The sequence below is a fragment of the Neofelis nebulosa genome, chromosome 2 (assembly GCF_028018385.1).
Source record: "Neofelis nebulosa isolate mNeoNeb1 chromosome 2, mNeoNeb1.pri, whole genome shotgun sequence".
NCBI classification, from domain to species: domain Eukaryota; kingdom Metazoa; phylum Chordata; class Mammalia; order Carnivora; family Felidae; genus Neofelis; species Neofelis nebulosa.
Genome location: NC_080783.1, coordinates 60,542,528 through 60,560,237, shown reverse-complemented (window position 1 = coordinate 60,560,237; position 17,710 = coordinate 60,542,528). Strand labels below are relative to the sequence as shown.

The 17,710-nt window shown below is 43.1% G+C and overlaps 1 protein-coding gene across 10 annotated transcripts in view; it reads left to right on the top strand.

Annotated features, from left to right (window-relative positions):
* The window catches only part of RAPGEF4 (Rap guanine nucleotide exchange factor 4), a 290,928-nt gene that overhangs the window by 140,364 nt on the left and 132,854 nt on the right, over nt 1–17,710 (top strand). Inside the window, exon 1 of one of the 10 annotated variants that reach the window (XM_058713854.1) lies at nt 7,967–7,988. The exons of the other annotated variants lie outside the window; for them this stretch is intronic. The gene's annotated coding sequence lies outside the window, so the exon portion shown is untranslated. Of the gene's footprint in view, nt 1–7,966; nt 7,989–17,710 lie in introns of those variants that run through there. 10 annotated transcript variants of the gene reach the window in all.

The window sequence follows — 17,710 nt, the reverse complement described above, 5'->3', positions numbered from 1 at the left end:
CCTTTTCCTCATCTCACTGCCATGACATCTGTGTATCTCAAAATTCCGGGCCAGTATGAAGCTAAAAGGCGCATGTTGGAAAAGTGAGACTGATTGCAAGAAACAAAGGGCCAAATTTATTGACAGTTGTTCTGAGTGGTGGGAGCAGAGCAGATGGGGTGCATCCATGGAGGGTGCACGTGCACAGAGGAGGGGTGGGGCGGGTGCCTGATGTCATCTCTACCGAGTAAAAAACAGTGTAGTACAGAAGTTCAGGTAAAAAATAACAAAAACTCTGCAGTTGGTCTCTCCTTTTTCCCATCGGCATAGAAAATTCCAGTGATAATGAATACAAGAAGCTTTACCAAATATACTTGGAGAAAGCTAAGTAGTAGAAGTTTGCTGTCATTTGTAGTAGACTCCCCCACCATGGAAGGTGGATAGGAATTCCTCCTAATCAATTATCAGAGCCCCAGAGAGGAGAGGGGAAGAAGCTATCTGTAAATGCTTGAACTTATTCAGATCGGCAAGTCCCTTCTCTCCTCTTTGCTGCTGCCTTCACTTGTTTTTATAAAATGACCACCAAGACCAATTTACATGGTGAAAAGAAATCATAGCACGTGAGAAAACATGTATGGCAATTCTCAGCCTTTTGTTTGTCCTGTGAATGGTGGGGGATGGAAGGGAAGGTAAAGGGTGGGAGTCAGGGCTGGTTGGGGGCCTGAATGAGATGTATAAATCTCAGATATTACCAAGTATAAGCTAGCAATGCCACCTGGTCCCCTGGGAACTCTATCCCCAAGGTCTAGCTAGGACATCCACATCATCCCATGAAGCACTTTCTTTTTATGGATTAATGGATTGTGTTTTGGAATCGAGTTATTTATTTAGCTGCATAGTCCTGGAAAAGATGATGCAAGACCTTATTTAGTTCCTTTATAGTTAAATGTGTGCCTGGCCTACCTTCCATTTCAGCTGCAGCTGGGATGGATAGCTCCTGCGCAGTCAACACCCCACCTAAACTGTTCCCTGCCTTGGCGCCTCAGGACTTTCCCCTAAACCACAAGAGCTTGCACAACCTAAACTCAGGATAGCTGGAAAGTTTGGAGGGGGGTAGTTAGTGCTTGGGAGGTACTCCTCAAATAATGGGGAATGAGAGTCTGTAGATAAATCCCCAGACTCCTGTGCTTTGGAGACAGAAATCTGGGATGCGTTCTACAAGGGTCCCCAGTAAGAAAACCAGCTCAGTAACACAGCCTTTCTGGTCTTAACCTTCCTTCCTTGCCTTGGTTTTCCTGCCCTTTACTCCTGCTTCCTGGATTCACCTCCCAAATAAGCTACATACAAGTCCCAGTTTCAAGCTCTCTTTAGAGGAATGCAAATTATAAGATGCCCATAAAACGAATAGGACACAGTGTTGGCCAGGCTAGCATGCATTTATGCCAGCCTTCTGTGTGTTGTGGTTCAGCTGTGGCATTCTTGCATGTACAGGTCTTCAAACTTTGAACCTATAAATGAAAGAGAAAAACAGAAAATTAAAAATACCTTTATATTGAAAAATGCCCCATATATTGATAGCAACTCATTACATATTCATCTGTGCAGTCAACTTTATCAAGGTCCTACTCTTAGTCAGGCACCATGGGACAGGCTGGGGCTAGAAAGAGAAGTAAGGTGTGGTTCCTGCCAAATAGGAGTGTATGGTCTACCAGAGAGAGATGATGCTAGAAATCTGCACAGGATATTATGAGAGCATGATGGCAGCAGTCAGTTGTTCATCCATGGTTAGGAGTTGTGAAGAATGAGCATGACCAGACAGGGGGAAGCTGAGCAAAGACACACTTGCCTAGAGGTGCAAGTCTCTCAGTCCTGGGGGGAGAACTGCAGGGGTTAGGGCACAGTCTGAGGTTCATTTAGAACCAAGAGATGAAAGCATCCACCTGATGTCCTGTGGGAAAGACAACGGAAGTTGGGGAGGGCTCAGGAGCATTCCTGAGCCATCATGAAACAGTAGTACTTTGCAAAGCACCTCCACAGATTGCTTGCTGCTTCTAACCATGGCAGTGGAGCACAAGGCTTTGTGACTCAGGATTCCAAGCTCTTTTTCTTTCTTCTTAATGTAATGACAACTTTATTTCTATTTTTTCAAAATGAGTTTCTTGATTTAGTTAGGTCCTCAGGGGCACAGGGTATTAGCCACTGTCCTGTTCTATATGATGCAGTTGGTCAGGGCAACCTTAACTTTCTTTGTCTTCTTCGGAAGAAAGGGCTCCAGGATTGCCTGAAAGGCTTGAAGCAATGTGAAGCCAAAGCACCTTTACTGAGACTGGAGTCCTTTCAGACATGATTGCTAAATCCTGTCAGCGTGCTTTTCACTTCCAAATGCACCTCCAGTGTCAGCCCCCACTCACTGAAACTTTGATGTTTACAATGCTACAGTCTGGTCTTTCAGGTCCAAGCCAACAGGAGATTCCACCCAGATCCTTGGTAAAGATGCTATTTGAGAGTCCCTGCTTTACTTCATTATTATAAATACCTCTTTCACATTCTTGAATTTAAAGACACGAGAAATCAGAGAAAATGTCTCTGCACCCAAAGATGCATGGTGGGCTGGACCTGTCACAGTTGTCAGTTCTACGTAATTTCCAGGGTAATCAATCCATAGCCTCACCCATACACAGCTGCGTCACCTTTTTTTTTTTTTTTTTTTTTCACTTTGTCCTATGTTTCCAGGAATCTGCTCACTGTGTATTTGGTGTGGAGTAGTCTGTAGAGAACATTAGAGTCTGAAGGGTTCCTATACAGATTTGTATAAAGACCTAAGTTCATTTACAACTTTATCCTGGATGGTTTCATGTAAAAATAGTCACCTCACAGTGGTACGTGTCTAGCCCACGATTCCGGGTTCTTCGCACTTTGCAATATTGCTTTCTTGTAATGACTTCCAAATTTTAAGCTCCCTTTTATTGCAAGGCTTACAGTACACTATCAGAGCTAAGCCTTATAAAAGTTCCAATTCTAGTTCTTACACTTTTCCTTCTTTCTCTTTTTATTCCAGGGAAAAGGGTTTAGTGGGAGAGAGTAAAAAAGTTACATTAAAAAAAAAAAAAAGTTTATTTTGGAAGCACATATAAGTGACTCTGTCCGGACAAATAGGAAAAACATGATACATTCATTTCAATCTGAATAGGAATTTAGTCTTCCATGAGCTGTTAGACTGGCTGCAAGAATGAGGATTTAATGAGAAGAGAAAACTCATCTGTGACTTTGTGATGAGCAGGTGCTGAAATCTGTCATTGCTTTGAGGGGGCATTTCAGAGAAATCCAGAATAATGGTATCAGTGTCTTGCCATCTGTTTTCTTATTCCACTTTGTACCAAACTTTTAAAACACATTCACTCTTGGGGCGCCTGGATGGCTCAGTCAGTTCGAGCTCTTGATTTCGGCTCAGGTCGTGATCTCATGGTTGTGAGATCAAGCCCTATGTCGGACTCCATGCTCAGCATGGAGCCTGCTTGGGATTCTCTCTCTCCCTCTCCCTCTGCCCTTCTTCCCCGCTTTCACTCTCATTCTGTCTCTCTCAATTACAAAAAAAATTTTTTTTAACACTCATTCTTACACAGGCGTCTGCACACACTATTTTGGCCTTTGAAGTGGGCAATGAATATTGCATAACAATTATCATAATATTGGACTTGAACTTTCTGCGTGTTCTTTGGCTGATTGGTGCTTCGTACATTGAGTAGTCTTCAAAGAATACCAAACAGAAGAACTGTGTTTTGAATTTTCTCTAAAGAGCTCCCTATAGCTTCTGGTATGTGAGGGAAGGTGGGAGAGAAGAATGATTTGTTGCTACTTTCTGGGTCTGTTTTAAATGCTCTCTGGTAGCATCCCTGCAGCCCTTTGCGTTCATGTTTTCTATTCTTTGTTTTTAATCTTTCTGAGACAATAGCTGGATTCTGCTTTTAGTGATTATTCTTGATTCCCGTCCTGGTATGAGCCATTCTGGTGGTGTGTGGTGTTTGGGATCATTGTTCTTTTTTTGTTGGTTGTTGTTGTTGTTGTTGTTTTAGGCATGTGGCATGCTACTTTTCCATAGTATTTAATTAAAAGTTTGGCTTTTTGGAACTTGCCATTGGCAAACTGCTAGACAACTGAGCCAGTGGGTATTTGCAAGGAGTCTAAGATCCTGTGTGATCCTTGCAGTCTCCCTATCCAAGGAGTGCTTTCTACCAACTCTGCTTTTGGGGAGAGTTTACGGTGCACCCTTCCCTTGAGATAAACTGCATGTGTTGATTTGTAACTTATATGAACAGGCCAAAAAAGACATATTTCCTGAGTTTTTGTTCACAATTTTATGTGCTTTTAATTATTACTAAAATGGTTTAATTTTAAACACAACAAATCTACTTCTAACTTGGTTCTCTGAGATTGCCAGTTTTGAATTTTATGCTGACATAATTTGTCCCAGAATTTATATGCTTGGGTCACCGAGGGCATTCAGAGATGATTATCTTATTTTTGTATATGGAAGGAAATGGTTGGGGAGAGGAGGAATAAAAATAACACTCCCTCCCCTCCACAAAAAAGAAAAAAAAAAAAACCAACAAGAATTTGCCTTAAAGTCATTCAGAATGATTGGCTTGTCCAGATAATCAATTTATATGATATGCTATATATTTATGACAGTTTAAAAAAATTAATCCACTTTGGTCAAATTTCTCACATTTCCCATTGCCATGGTATTCTCCTCTATCAGATTTATTTTAGAAAATTATAGTGAAAATAGAGCCTTTTCTGGGAAATAACTCAGCACTGAGAAATAGACACCATTAAGACATTTTCTGAGAAATCAAAGTTTTAAACTTCTTTTTTAAATCCTCCATTTTTATGGCAGATTATGTGAACTGCTGAACTTCATACAGAACTTAACGAACAGTAAGTAAGAGAACAGAATCTAAGGAAGCTGTCAAGATTTATTAACCTTCTTCTTGAGGTCTTTGATTCAAAATGTCCTCATTGAGATAGCACAGAATGAAATTACCCAGTGAATGAAGCATTTTAGGATTTGTGAGAAAAGTTATCTTAATCAGTTTTTAATTTTTTTTTAAGATAATGTATTTTCAGGATAAATCATTATGGAACACCGAATTATAATCTACAAATTAGAATATAATTGTGCAATTTGTGTTTAATTCTCTTGTTCACATTTTATATTAGGCTTATTTCTTTGCAGTCTTACAGTATTGTGAGTTTTTTGTAAACAGCTATTTAAAGGCATTCACATAATCAAAATAATATTTATAGATATTCAAAAAATGATTAATCTTAGGATTATGGCAAAGCAGAAAACCTTACCACATGGGTTTGCCACCCTCCCCCAACAAAAAATTCAAGTTCTGGTTAAGTTCCCTGAATGCGCATAGTGAAAATTAGTTTCCTTTGGAAAGATCATACAATTGAAAGACTAATTTAAATTAGGAGGGCACACCGGGCTTGGCAGAGGGCATTGTGAGAAAGCAAAGCGTAATTTTCTCCCAAACAAAGACAAGCTTGTTGGAGAGCATGCTTTATTGCCTGGAAATTCTATATATATGCAAAGTTGCTCATCAATTCACTGTTGGGTTTTATGTGCTTGGTTTCTCCTTTTGTTTGGAAAAATCAAATGCTGAAGAAAGTAGGCGTAGCTCTGCATGCTATAGGCACAGAGAAGCCTACGCACACCAGTTCTCCTGGTGTGCCGTGCTCCTGTGTGGGGAGCTGCCTGCGGGAGGGATGGTCAGACTTGGCTTCGTGCAGGTAAAATCAGGGTGTATGCTTCAGCAGAGCCTACCCAGAAGTTCCAGAAAATGACTCTTCTGCATCTTTTTTCTGATCCCTCCTTCTGGCAGCCAGGCGGATATATTCAGTAGGTTAGGTGCACATCCTGAAGTCCACATGGTGTTTTCTCTTTTTTAAACAGCTTTATTGAGACATAATTCACATACCATACAATTTGCCCACTTAAGGTGTACAATTCAATAGCTTTTAGCAGGTTGTGTAACCACCACCACAATCAATTTTAGAACATTTTTATCACCCCAAAAAGACAAACCACACCCCGGTTAGTGGTCTCTTGAGAACCAGACTGGGATAAATTAATTCAGCAAAACAAAGGTGAACACTCATTTCAATGGGAGGCTTTTAAATGAGAGTTATCTTTGGAATTTCCTTCCTCGCTGCATGTCTTAGCTTCCTGGCGTAGCAACGACATTCAATACTTAGAAATAGCATATGTACAGAACTTCGCAGTGTGCCAAGGGTTGTGTGTCATACTTCAGGTGAGAGGCTTGACTGGCAGCATGACAAGACTGAGGGTGAGAGGCCCCCAGGTGGCTGACCTCGGGGAGAGAAGCTGTGTTATTTGGCAGAATTAGAGGGCCAGGCCTCCAGGCTGGAACCAGGGCATCTGAGCAACCTGCACATAAGCGTGTCGGGTCTGGTCTGGGAAAGTAGATGCAAGCTGAGAAGAGGGGTGTGGGTACCAGGAGGATTCCCATCCAGGAGTTGCGGGTTTGAGGGCCAAGCATCAAGGTGGAAGATCCTCAAAGCAGGAGGCAAAGAACTGAAAGGGAGGTGGAGATCATGGTAAACATCAAGATGGGGATTAGGTCCGCTCCAGAGGAAGGAGGAGCTGGCATGGACACAGGAGAGCCAGGAAGAAGTGTCATGGAGCTGCCGAATCCTGCACCCTGTGAACGCATCCTGCTGGCCAGCACTGGTATCACCCAGACCAGCACCCCTTTGCTCTATTGGAACAGCGCTGGTTCTTCCTTTCTTCTCTGCAACATCTCTCCCACCCCCTTCCCTTCCTCGGGCCTGCCTCACTCTGTGGGCCCATTTAGACAGTCTCTGGTCAACATACTCTCTTAGACTCAAATCCTTCCCTTTGGCCAGCTCCTTCCTTACACCCACAGATGAGATGAAGAGTCACTTGGCCAGACATTTCAGTTTCCTGGGATGCAGACAGGCTGGAGCAGCCCACTTCTGCTTGAAGGAGAGAGCAGGCGACAAGCCAGAATGTCATCACTTGGAGGGGTTGGGAGGTGGGTGGAGAAGGGTTAGACAAGATCCGCCTGGGAGCTGGGGTCCAGACTTAGAATCACTCACCTGGCTGCTTCCCTCCTGGGCTGTCCCCATGTCTGTCCTTAATGGTGTCGTTTTCAGCTTGACACTTTCACTGAAGGAAGGAGAATCCTTTTTGTCTGGATTAGCTGCATACCGTCCAGGAAAGCAGTTGGCAATATTTCCTTTCCCTGTGAGGCTGCTAAAAAAATTTTTAATAAGGTACTCCTCTACTCCCTAAACTTTTCTCTTCTCAACATTGTTCCACCTCTCTGATGCAATATGCTATACTTTCCCCCCAAAGTTTAAACACAAAGTTTAAACACTATATTCAATAGATGTGATACTTAAGCTATAGATGTATTGATTTGGAGAAAAAGGTAATATTATTTTTAAAACATCAGGAATTTTATTTAAACCTGCAATAAAATCAAGACTATCTCTGTGTGTTACAAATATTGGAAAGCACACATTCGTGTTTTATGGTTTGGGTTTTCATAATCAATGTACACTTGTATCATCTTGTTTAGATTTTTGTGTTGACTGATAGGTTGTTTCTTTCCTTCTAGCACCATAGAGATCATTTATAGGAAAGTCCAATGTAGGCATATTCTGACTGCAGAATTGACATTTGAAGTTGAGTTTCTAGATTGCAGAAAAATCTGTTTGGGTGTGTGATCAAAGGTTAATCTGAATGGAACAGTTAGACTGTTCAGCTCTGTTAACATTGGAGATGGGACATCCAGTGTCCTTGGTCCTCATGGAAGCCAGAATGCACTTCCCAGAAAACCTGGTTACAAAAGCTGTAAGGGCAATAGCCAACAATCAGAATGACTACTAAAAGGGCTTAGAAAATTCCAATTTGATAGAGGATGGCATTGAGACCCAAGGGATCCTCTGGTCTGGTGAGTGGGGCCTGGGGAAAGTTTTGCCAACAGTGAGAGTGAAAAATATTTGTCACAGCAGGCAGTATTTCAAGCCAGAACTAGCAGTGGAAGGGACAAGAGGTAGCCCTTAGGGAGGAGAGGCAGACAAGGGCAAGGCAGGCTGTGGACTGCATTGAGGGCCAGCAAAATACAAACAAACAAACATATACTCATTGAGGAGTAAAGGCCAAAGCCCAGGTATGGGGGCCATGTGAGGTGGGATTAGGGGAAGGCTGTGGCTTTGTAGCTCAGGGGTGCTGTCCTTCCACCCTCTTGCACCCCTCTCCCCACATGCCAGGTACGTGGACACATGACACCCAGGGGCAGCGCTGGCCCTTCCCAGTCAGTGGGGACAGAGTTTCCGCTCTGATAAGGACTAGCTGCAGAAGCAGAGGTTGTTGGACCTATGAAATGCAGGCAGAGCCTGTGAGTTGGGGAAGGCAGACGTTGACAGGATAAATGCATTAAGAGTAATCCTTTTGGGGCATCTGGGTGGCTCAGTCAGTTAAGCATCTGACTTCAGCTCAGGTCATGATCTCGCGGTTCGTGAGTTCAAACCCTGCGTCGGGCTCTGTGCTGACAGCTCAGAGCCTGGAGCCTGCTTGAGATTCTGTGTTTCTGTCTCTCTCTGCCCCTCCCCCCTGCCAAAAGTAAATAAACACTAAAAAAAGAGAGTAATCCTTTCAAGTTTCAACTCCCAACTCCTTTTCATTTTTTGGTAACTTATAATTTTGATGTAATTTAAAGTATACCCAGAAAAGTTGGAAGGGTAATATAAAGAACCCTCCTAGACTCGACTGCACTTCTGCCTCTTGTTTTGGCATGCTCCCTCTTTCTCCCTCTCTATTTTTTTTTTTTTTGAATCATTTGTAAGTTGAGAAGTTGTACTCCTTTACTCCTAAATACTAAATATTTCAGGGCATGTTTCTTTAGAACAAGAACAATTTCTTCTATAACCACAACACAATTATCAAAAGCTGTAAATCTGTTTCCTTTTAACAGTAATACTCAAACACCATCTTAATATTCTACAATTCCTGTTCTATTCTTCTTAAGCTGACAGAGACTGAAATTAAATTTCTTTTTTCTTCTGACAGCGTTAGGGGAGAGAACACACACATTTTTTTTCTTCAGCTGTATCACATGGGAAGCCTTTGCCAAGGTTACAGATACATAGTTGGCACTCAGTGGAGTTACAACATAATGACACCAATTAGATAAAGCCATCGGAGAGATCAAAGAAATTTTCTGAGTGATAGGCTTGCATATTTGTTTGCTTGGAATTAAATTTTTACAGTGCTCTCTCATTTTCATGAATATAGCTGAAATCTCCACTTGATAACACCCTTATATATGATCTTTATCTTTTTGCATTACATTCAGGGAAGGTATTTTGATTCAATAAATTTTCCAGATTTCCCCCAGTTGGGTTAAATGGAGAAGTGGGCAAAAAAAATGAGGTGTCTAACAAAAAAGCAATGGGGAAGTGTGTTCTGATAGCAAAAGCCACCCAAAATACATTAATAGAGAAAGAGAGAAAGAAAAAGGATAAAACATCATGTACCATATGATCTCATTTGTTTATCAAACCAATTGATAAGAAGATAGATAGATACATGTGTTGATAGATATTGGTGTGTGTGGAAACATTCTGGAAGTTACAGAAGAAGTGAGTGTCAGCAGTGATTAGCTTGACAGTGGGACTGGGTAAGTCATTAGTAGGTGGAGGGTAAGGAAGGGAGAGGATTATTTTTTTCATTTTGTACACCTTGTAGTTCAGTTTTTTATCATGTGTTCTTATTTTATAGAAGTAAAATTTATTTTTGTGAATTTGTATAAAGGGAAGGAGGGTAGGATGTAAGGAGAGACAGGAAGGGAAAAAGAGAGAGAAGAGTAGTTAGAACAAAGCCAAAAGGCAAACTTATTAAAAAATGATAGGCCTTAGAAATAACGGCAATAGGCAGAATTACGAAAAAAAATGTTGGATATGTAAAATGAATCATTCTCTACCTTCAGCTATTTATATATAGCTGCCAGTTTTTCCAGCAAGATTTATGCATGGGTCTCTTAAAACTACATTTTCGGGGCGCCTGGGTGGCGCAGTCGGTTAAGCGTCCGACTTCAGCCAGGTCACGATCTCGCGGTCCGTGAGTTCGAGCCCCGCGTCAGGCTCTGGGCTGATGGCTCGGAGCCTGGAGCCTGTTTCCGATTCTGTGTCTCCTTCTCTCTCTGCCCCTCCCCCGTTCATGCTCTGTCTCTCTCTGTCCCAAAAATAAAAAAAAAAAATTAAAAAACGTTGAAAACTACATTTTCACTAATGAGTGTGTTTTGGCACTAATTCTGGTGGAGCAGACGGGTCACTCTGTCCCCCTGTACTTCCTTTTAACTTACAAAATTGATCAGTGTCATAGATTTTGATGGGTTAAGTTTAGGTTTTGTTTTTATCAGCATCAACATGCTCCCACTGTCCCTTCTCTGAAAGCAAGAAGCTGATTCATAAAGAGCAAACAAACATCAGAGATATTTGACCACGTACGTCATACAATTCTAAGTGGCTTCTTTCATCATATCTTCCAGTCATTAGATTTGTTTTTGTAGATCTCCATGCATTAGACAGTTTTTTCCTCCAAGCCTTAGTTTTTTTAAATGGAAATGCACCCCTTAAGCAGAATCAGTGTGAGAAAAAATCATGATGTAGAGGGAATAGGAACCAATATTTATTGTTTGCCCGGGCTGTCAGAGCTTCACACGCGTTGTCTCATTCAGTCCTTCCATCAACCGTGAGGGGCATATGGTAATATGTCTGGTTTATTATTGAGGAACCGAACCTCAGAGCGGAAATTCTGTCAGTAATTCATTCACTCAACAAATATTCGCTGAAAGCCTGCTATGTCGCAGGCCCTGTGCTCAGTTCTAAGTATGCAATGAGAGAGAACATAGATGTGGTCCCTGCCCTCCTGGTCTGTAGTGGAACAGAGGAGAATGGCATTAAGCCAGCACACATACAGTACATAACCTCACATTACTTGGGCACACTGGTAAAAGACATGATGGCAAAGACATGATACCAGGAGAGGAGTCACAAGAGACTAACATAAACTGGGGGCTCAGGGAAGGCCATTCTGAAGAGACCATGGGTCAGCACAGGTGAGCAGATGTTGGCAGGGTCAATGGTGGGAAGCAGGAGATATAGGAGGCCTGAGGGGAAAGCTCAGTGTGCTAGAGCATCTGAAAGGAGCCAGTATGGCTGGGGAAGAGTGTGGGAGCTGAGACTGGAGGGGAGGCGGGGGCTGGCTTGTGTCAGCTCACAAGTCTGTTAGCATCAGCGGAGGTTTGCAGAACTGGGACGAAGCCCCACATTTGCCTGAATCTTAAAGCTTGTGTCCCCCCACCTCTTTCAGCCCTGCCCACTCCCATACCCCCTCAGACATATGGCATTATACTGTTCTCTTTCACCCTATTTTCCAGAATGGCTAAAACACTGCCTCCATTATTGACACCTCCTAGTATTCCTACTAGGAGATGTGGGGCCTCGTCTGTTAGGTGAGGATAGAGAGGGGACTATAGAAAGTGTGGGGCCTTGGGGCGCCTGAGTGGCTCAGTCGGTTAAGCGTCCGACTTCGGCTCAGGTCATGATCTCGCGGTCCGTGAGTTCGAGCCCCGCGTCAGGCTCTGTGCTGACAGCTCAGAGCCTGGAGCCTGTTTCAGATTCTGTGTCTCCCTCTCTCTCTCTGACCCTCCCCCATTCATGGTGTCTCTCCCTGTCTCAAAAATAAATAAATGTTAAAAAAATTAAAAAAAAAAAAAAAGAAAGAAAGTGTGGGGCCTGGGTGAGGCCCCCGAGTTCACACTCTGTAGGAGAAACAGAGTTCAGATTATCTAAAGTAGAGAATTGATAGAAACCAGGAATCACTCAAAGGATTCAAGGCATATAATATTGCATGATGATTAGAAGCTTCCACAACCACACACCTATATGACCGTGATTCCCAGATGTGTTCAGTAGGGATATATTGGATTTGGATTGATAAGGATGCTGTAAGGTTGTTTATGGCAGCTTGAAGCAGAAATAATAGAAATGATGATAATGAAGGGGGATGAAGAAAGTAAGTGCAAACAATGTGCATGGGCGGAAATGCTGCAGGAGTTGGGTCTGAATCAATGTAGACAGTCTCCAAAAGTCGAGAGTGGTTGAAGCTGAGAAGTACCCAACTCCAGGCTATTGAGTTCCATCAGGGTACAAAACAGATAAAAGTCACTGTCCTTGTATAGTTTCCCTTCTAGTGATCAATGTGCCTGCATATAGCAAAAGCTGGTACTAAACGCCCACTAGAGGTTATAGGGTAGGACTGAAGTTGAGGAGATAGGATAGGTGAGTTATGTATGGATGCTTCTAGAAAAACTTGCTCAGAATAGAACCAAAGAAATTCTTAGTTCCTAGGCTCCAGTGGTTTCAGATTTTGAGAGATGAAGCCAGAAACTTAAACGTCTCTAACGTGGGAAGTTCAGATATCTACTTGGGGCAGAAAGTCTTCCTGCCTCCTCTTCTTAGTCCATTTGGGCTGCTATTACAAAACCGGTGTGGCTTGTAAACAACAGAAATTTATTTCTCACAGTCCTGAAAGCTGGAAGTCTGAGGTCAAAGTGTCACGTGGTACTTCTCATTGTGACCTCCATTGGCAGCAGGGATGGGGGAGTCTGTGGGGCCTCAGAAGAGCATTGACCCCATTTGTGAGGACTCCACCCTTATGACTTAAGAACCCCCACAAAGTCCCCCCACCATCACGTTAGGTGTTAGGATTTCAACTTAGGAATTTGGGCAGTGGGGGGATACATCCAGACCACAGCACCCATTGAATTACTATTTACTATCTCCCTCTTGCTCTGTCTACTCCCCTATGTGTGGTATATTGTAGACCCAGAAAGCAAAAGCAAAATGTTGGTAGTTTGCTCTAATGGGATGACAGTCATAGGCTGTTACTGTGAAATGATCCTTTATTTTAGGTTTTTAAATGATCAGTGCATCCTAATGCTGTATGATCAACATTTAAGCACTTTCTTGGAATTTGCATGTTTCCATGATATATGTATTACTGATAGTCTTGTTAGTTTCATAAGTGCTGGGCTTGATTGTTCTAATTCAGAGTATATTAATATCCACCACCCTTAAAGAGTCATATGCTTAAATAAAATGTCAACCAACTGTTTTTTCTATAAACAAGGAGGCAGAGGCTATTTTTTCAACATGCATAGTCATACTTATACATTAGATGGAGTAGGTACAGCCTCAGTGAAAAGAGAGCTATGAGAATGGACTATGCAATAATAGCTCCACAACAGAGTATTTTATGATTCATTTAAGTAGCACTGACCTACTGTGTGTGTGTCTTGCTTTCAATTTGTGTTTCCCTAAGAGACATTCACGGCTAATTTAATTACTCAAATATGCAGAGCATGCACTAACTTAAATTATAATCATTCCAGTGAGCCCCCAGAAATCCCCAAACTTTTTAGTCATATTAAAAGTATAGATGTGTTGAGACACCTGAGTGACTCAGTTGGTTAAGCATCTGGCTTCGGCTTAGGTCATGATCTCATGGTTCATGGGTTCGAGTCCCACATCAGGTTCTGTGCTGACAGCCCAGAGCCTAGAGCCTGCTTCGGATTCTGTGTCTCCCTCTCTCTCTGCCCCTCCCCTGCTCTCACTCTGTCTCTCTCTCATAAATAAACATTAAAAAAAAGATTTGGAGAGACGCCTGGGTGGCTCAGTCGGTTAAGCGTCCAGCTTCGGCTCAGGTCATGAACCACAGCTCATGGGTTTGAGCCCCGCGTTGGGCTCTGTGCTGACAGCTCAGAGCCTGGAGCCTGCTTCATATTCTGTCCCTGTCTCTCTCTCTGCCCCTCCCCTGCTTGTGCACTCCCTCTCTCTCTCTCTCAAATATAAATAAACATTTTTAAAAAATTAAAAAAATATATTTGGGAAAAACAAAGTATAGAAGTGTTGAATGTGCTTGAACAAGAAATCTGAGCCTTTAAGGTCATTGACCGTAGGTAGTTGGAGATTGCCTCACCCCTAGGAATGAAGTAAGTACCTTTACCCCCTACTTCACATCTCCTTCTCTTACCTCTCCTCCAAGTTCACTTTCAGGTCTGTCTCTCCCTTAAGGGCCCAATGCCTTCCTTGTTTTCCCATGAAAAACATTCTCCAGGCAACAGCCAAAATGATCTTTTAGAGACACCTATCTGTTCTTGTCATTTCTCTACTTAAACTACTCTGTGTGGTATGAGGGTGCTGTTCAGAATCCTCACTGTGACCTGAAAGGCCTTACCTGTTCAGTCCCTGCACTGCTCAGCCTCACCGCCTTCCCCTCTCCCCAGCCCCTGTCCTGACTCTCTGTCCCACCTGGCCTGGTCTCTTAATATCACACCTGTACCCCCTCTACCTGGAGGGCTGTTCTCCATGCCCCCTGCGCCTTACCCCCAAGCCTCCTCAGCCTCAGGTTCTGTGTCTGTGTCCTGACTCTGTAATCTGAATTTGCCCCACCCTCTACCATCCACCAGTGGGAGAGAGAATTTCAAACAGGTGCGTTTTTTTTTAAGTTTATTTATTTTTGACAGAGAGAGAGAGAGAGATAGAGCATGAGTTGGGGAGGGGCAGAGAGAGAGGGAGACACAGAATCGGAAAGCACAGAATTGGAGAGCCCGACGTGGGGCTTGAACCCACAGACCGTGAGATCATGACCTGGGCCAAAGTCGGACGCTCAACCGACTGAGCCATCCAGGTGCCCCCAAACAGGTGCGTTTTGAGTGAGACTTTATTTGCTTGCCTGCAGGGTCATCTTGCTTGGGCTTTAGCCTAGCACTCTAAATGACTCAGGGTTGGAAATTTTCTCTATTAGGACTATCGTTGTGATTATCACACTCCAAACTACTGCTCTTGGCAAGTTAGTCGTGAATTAAAAATGGCCAGGAGTTGGCAAGCAGAATTTTGCTTCCATTTAGAAATATCTATCTTAGGACCAAAGGATATAATTAAATATCTTTGAAGACATGGTGATGGAAGTTCTTTGAGTCCTATTATGCGAATGCTATAGAAATCGAGAAACAGGGAAACAAAATAACTTGGCATAAGAGGTAAACTCAGTCCAGCCAGTGATCTGCTGTGGGAGAAGCAATAACAGCTTTAAAAGGGTAAACAGAAAAATTCTGCTTGAAGGTTTCCATTTACAACTGCTTTGCTTTTCCCCTTCTTTCCTGTTCTTCCTATGTTTGAGAATTCTCTAGCTCTCTGAGATTTTAGAGCAATGTGCCATGGCCAGTTTCACATCACATATTGCACACAATACAGAAGTCATGAAAAATTCTTACCAAGAAACCAAAAACAGGGGGCCTAAACGTTAGATCCCTATTGTAAGCTCCTTTCCCAAATACTCCTAATGCTTTCAGAGAAAGTACAGGTAATTTGTTTGTCATTACATTTTACAAACTCGGCTTTACTAGGTTGGCAGAACCCAGTGCAGATGTAATGAGTGGGATGTTATGACAGGATATATAGCCTCAGACCCCCAGAGTGGCCCTCTTCTATTCTGCCCCAATCCTGGCCCCCTCCACACACACCTCTACCATGAGCTCCTATTAGTGCTTTCCTGTTCAGAACACATCCCCCTCCCCTGGGTGTTCACAGCAATGCCTATCAGTCATCCTTATGACTTCCTGTTTTTAATGCTTTTCTAGCACTGATATCCCAGCCTAAGGATGCTACTTGTGCTCTCCCTGCAACCTGATGATCTCCTAGGCAGAGGGGCGGGGGGACAGAGGGACTGTTGCTGGGAAAGGATGTGCCCAGCATCTCGGCCTAGCTGCTTCTGGCCAGGCAGGAGTGTAGTGACAGTCCTGTACCGCCCTGGCCCCCCCGTGGGGGCTCCTGCTAGCAGCCTGGGTAGGTCGTGGCAGCAGGCAGCAGCTGGCAGACCCTCAGACAAGGCCTCACAGTGTGTCAGGAAGACCTTCACCTCCAGGGTTGGGAATCATACTCCACTAGGACCCCATTTTCTCTTGTCTAGGACCCTAGTGGGTCCAGCTAGGGTTCAAGCTGCCAGACTTTCTTTATTCTCTGTTAGTCCTGCTTTGTAAACTGAGACATGGCTCTGTTATGCCTCCTCCCCCAGCAGATGCCACTCCACTTTTGTATTCTGGCTCCTGGACTACAGCTGGCTCATACAGAGCCTTTGTGCAAACTAGAAAAAAAAGTTGCCCTAGCTCTGGATGGGAGCAGCACCGGCCTGGGACTCAAGGCTTACAGAGCAGAGCTGGGTTTACTCCCTGACCCCCTTCCACCGGGTGGTTCTACCTGCTTTCCAGTCAGCTTTCTTCAGTGAGGGGGCCATGAGTTGGCTGAGAGACAAACCAGAGTTTAACCTGAGACTGTCATCTTTTGTGTCTTCTTCAAAATATTAGTGTAGCTTGGTGCACCTGGGTGGCTCAGTTGGTTGAGCATCTGACTCTTGATTTCAGCTTAGGTCCTGATCCCAGTGTTGTGGGATCTAGCCCCACGTTGGGCTCCGCACTGAACGTGGAGCCTGCTTGGGATTCTCTCTGTCTCCCTCTGCCCCTCTTCCCGCCTTGTGCTTTCTCTCTCTTTCAAATAAAAAATTTTAAAAATACATATTCATGTAGCCTTTAGCACATCTCCACCTGGATTTAGAGACAGGCATCTGACCTCACAAGCCCCAGGATGCCATACCCCTCACACTGCCTTCCCTCTTCCCTCTGTTCTCAGCCACAGACACTGATGTGAATTCATAAACTGGCCAGTTGTAAGTTACAGATTAATTTTTAAAAAATATACTCAGAACAAACTGAGGGTTGATGGGGGTGGGGGAGAGGGGAAAATGGGTGATGGGCATTGAGGAGGGCACCTGTTGGGATGAGCACTGGGTGTTGTATGGAAACCAATTTGACAATAAATTGTATTTATATAAAAAAATAAAACACACAAAAATAAAAAATACTCTTTGACTATAAAACAGTTCTGATGGGTAAAAGGCTTTACTTATTTTTGTGAAATTATTTTTGGGCTTACTGTCTTGTGCCCTTTCTTTCTTCTTGGACAGTTTTACCATGTGGGTATAAAAATAGGCAGTATACTATAAAATTATTTAAGAAAGTCTATTATTTAAATTCCTATTTCTCCACAGCCCTATTTAACAGACCGGTCAATAGATGTATTATAGGTCTTTACATTATGTATATCCACATCCTCAGTAATGTGAAATTGTCATGAAGAGAATGTTCTTTGCTAAAGCTGAACGGTATCTGCTTGGGAAGCATATCAAATATAGTGTGATTATCTTGATTAATCCTTGGTTGCATTGTTGTTGTCATTGTTGTTGTTGTTGTTGTTGCTGTTATCAGCAGCAGCAAGTATTTATTAAGTGCCTAATATGCGCTGGGCACTTTTATAGATTTTATTTCATATCCTTCCAATGGTCCTGAAAGATGAGACTCTTCACCCAGGCAACTGAAGTAACCAACTTCCTCAAGTTTACACAGGTAGCATGTGGTAGGATCAGAATTAAGACCTGGTTCTTGTACGATTCCGATGTCTGCGTGCTTTTCATAACATCAGAGGTTCTTGGTTTTTTCCACTGAAGTTCTCCAAATGCAGAGGAAATCAATACATACTGCCTGGGGTCTAGACC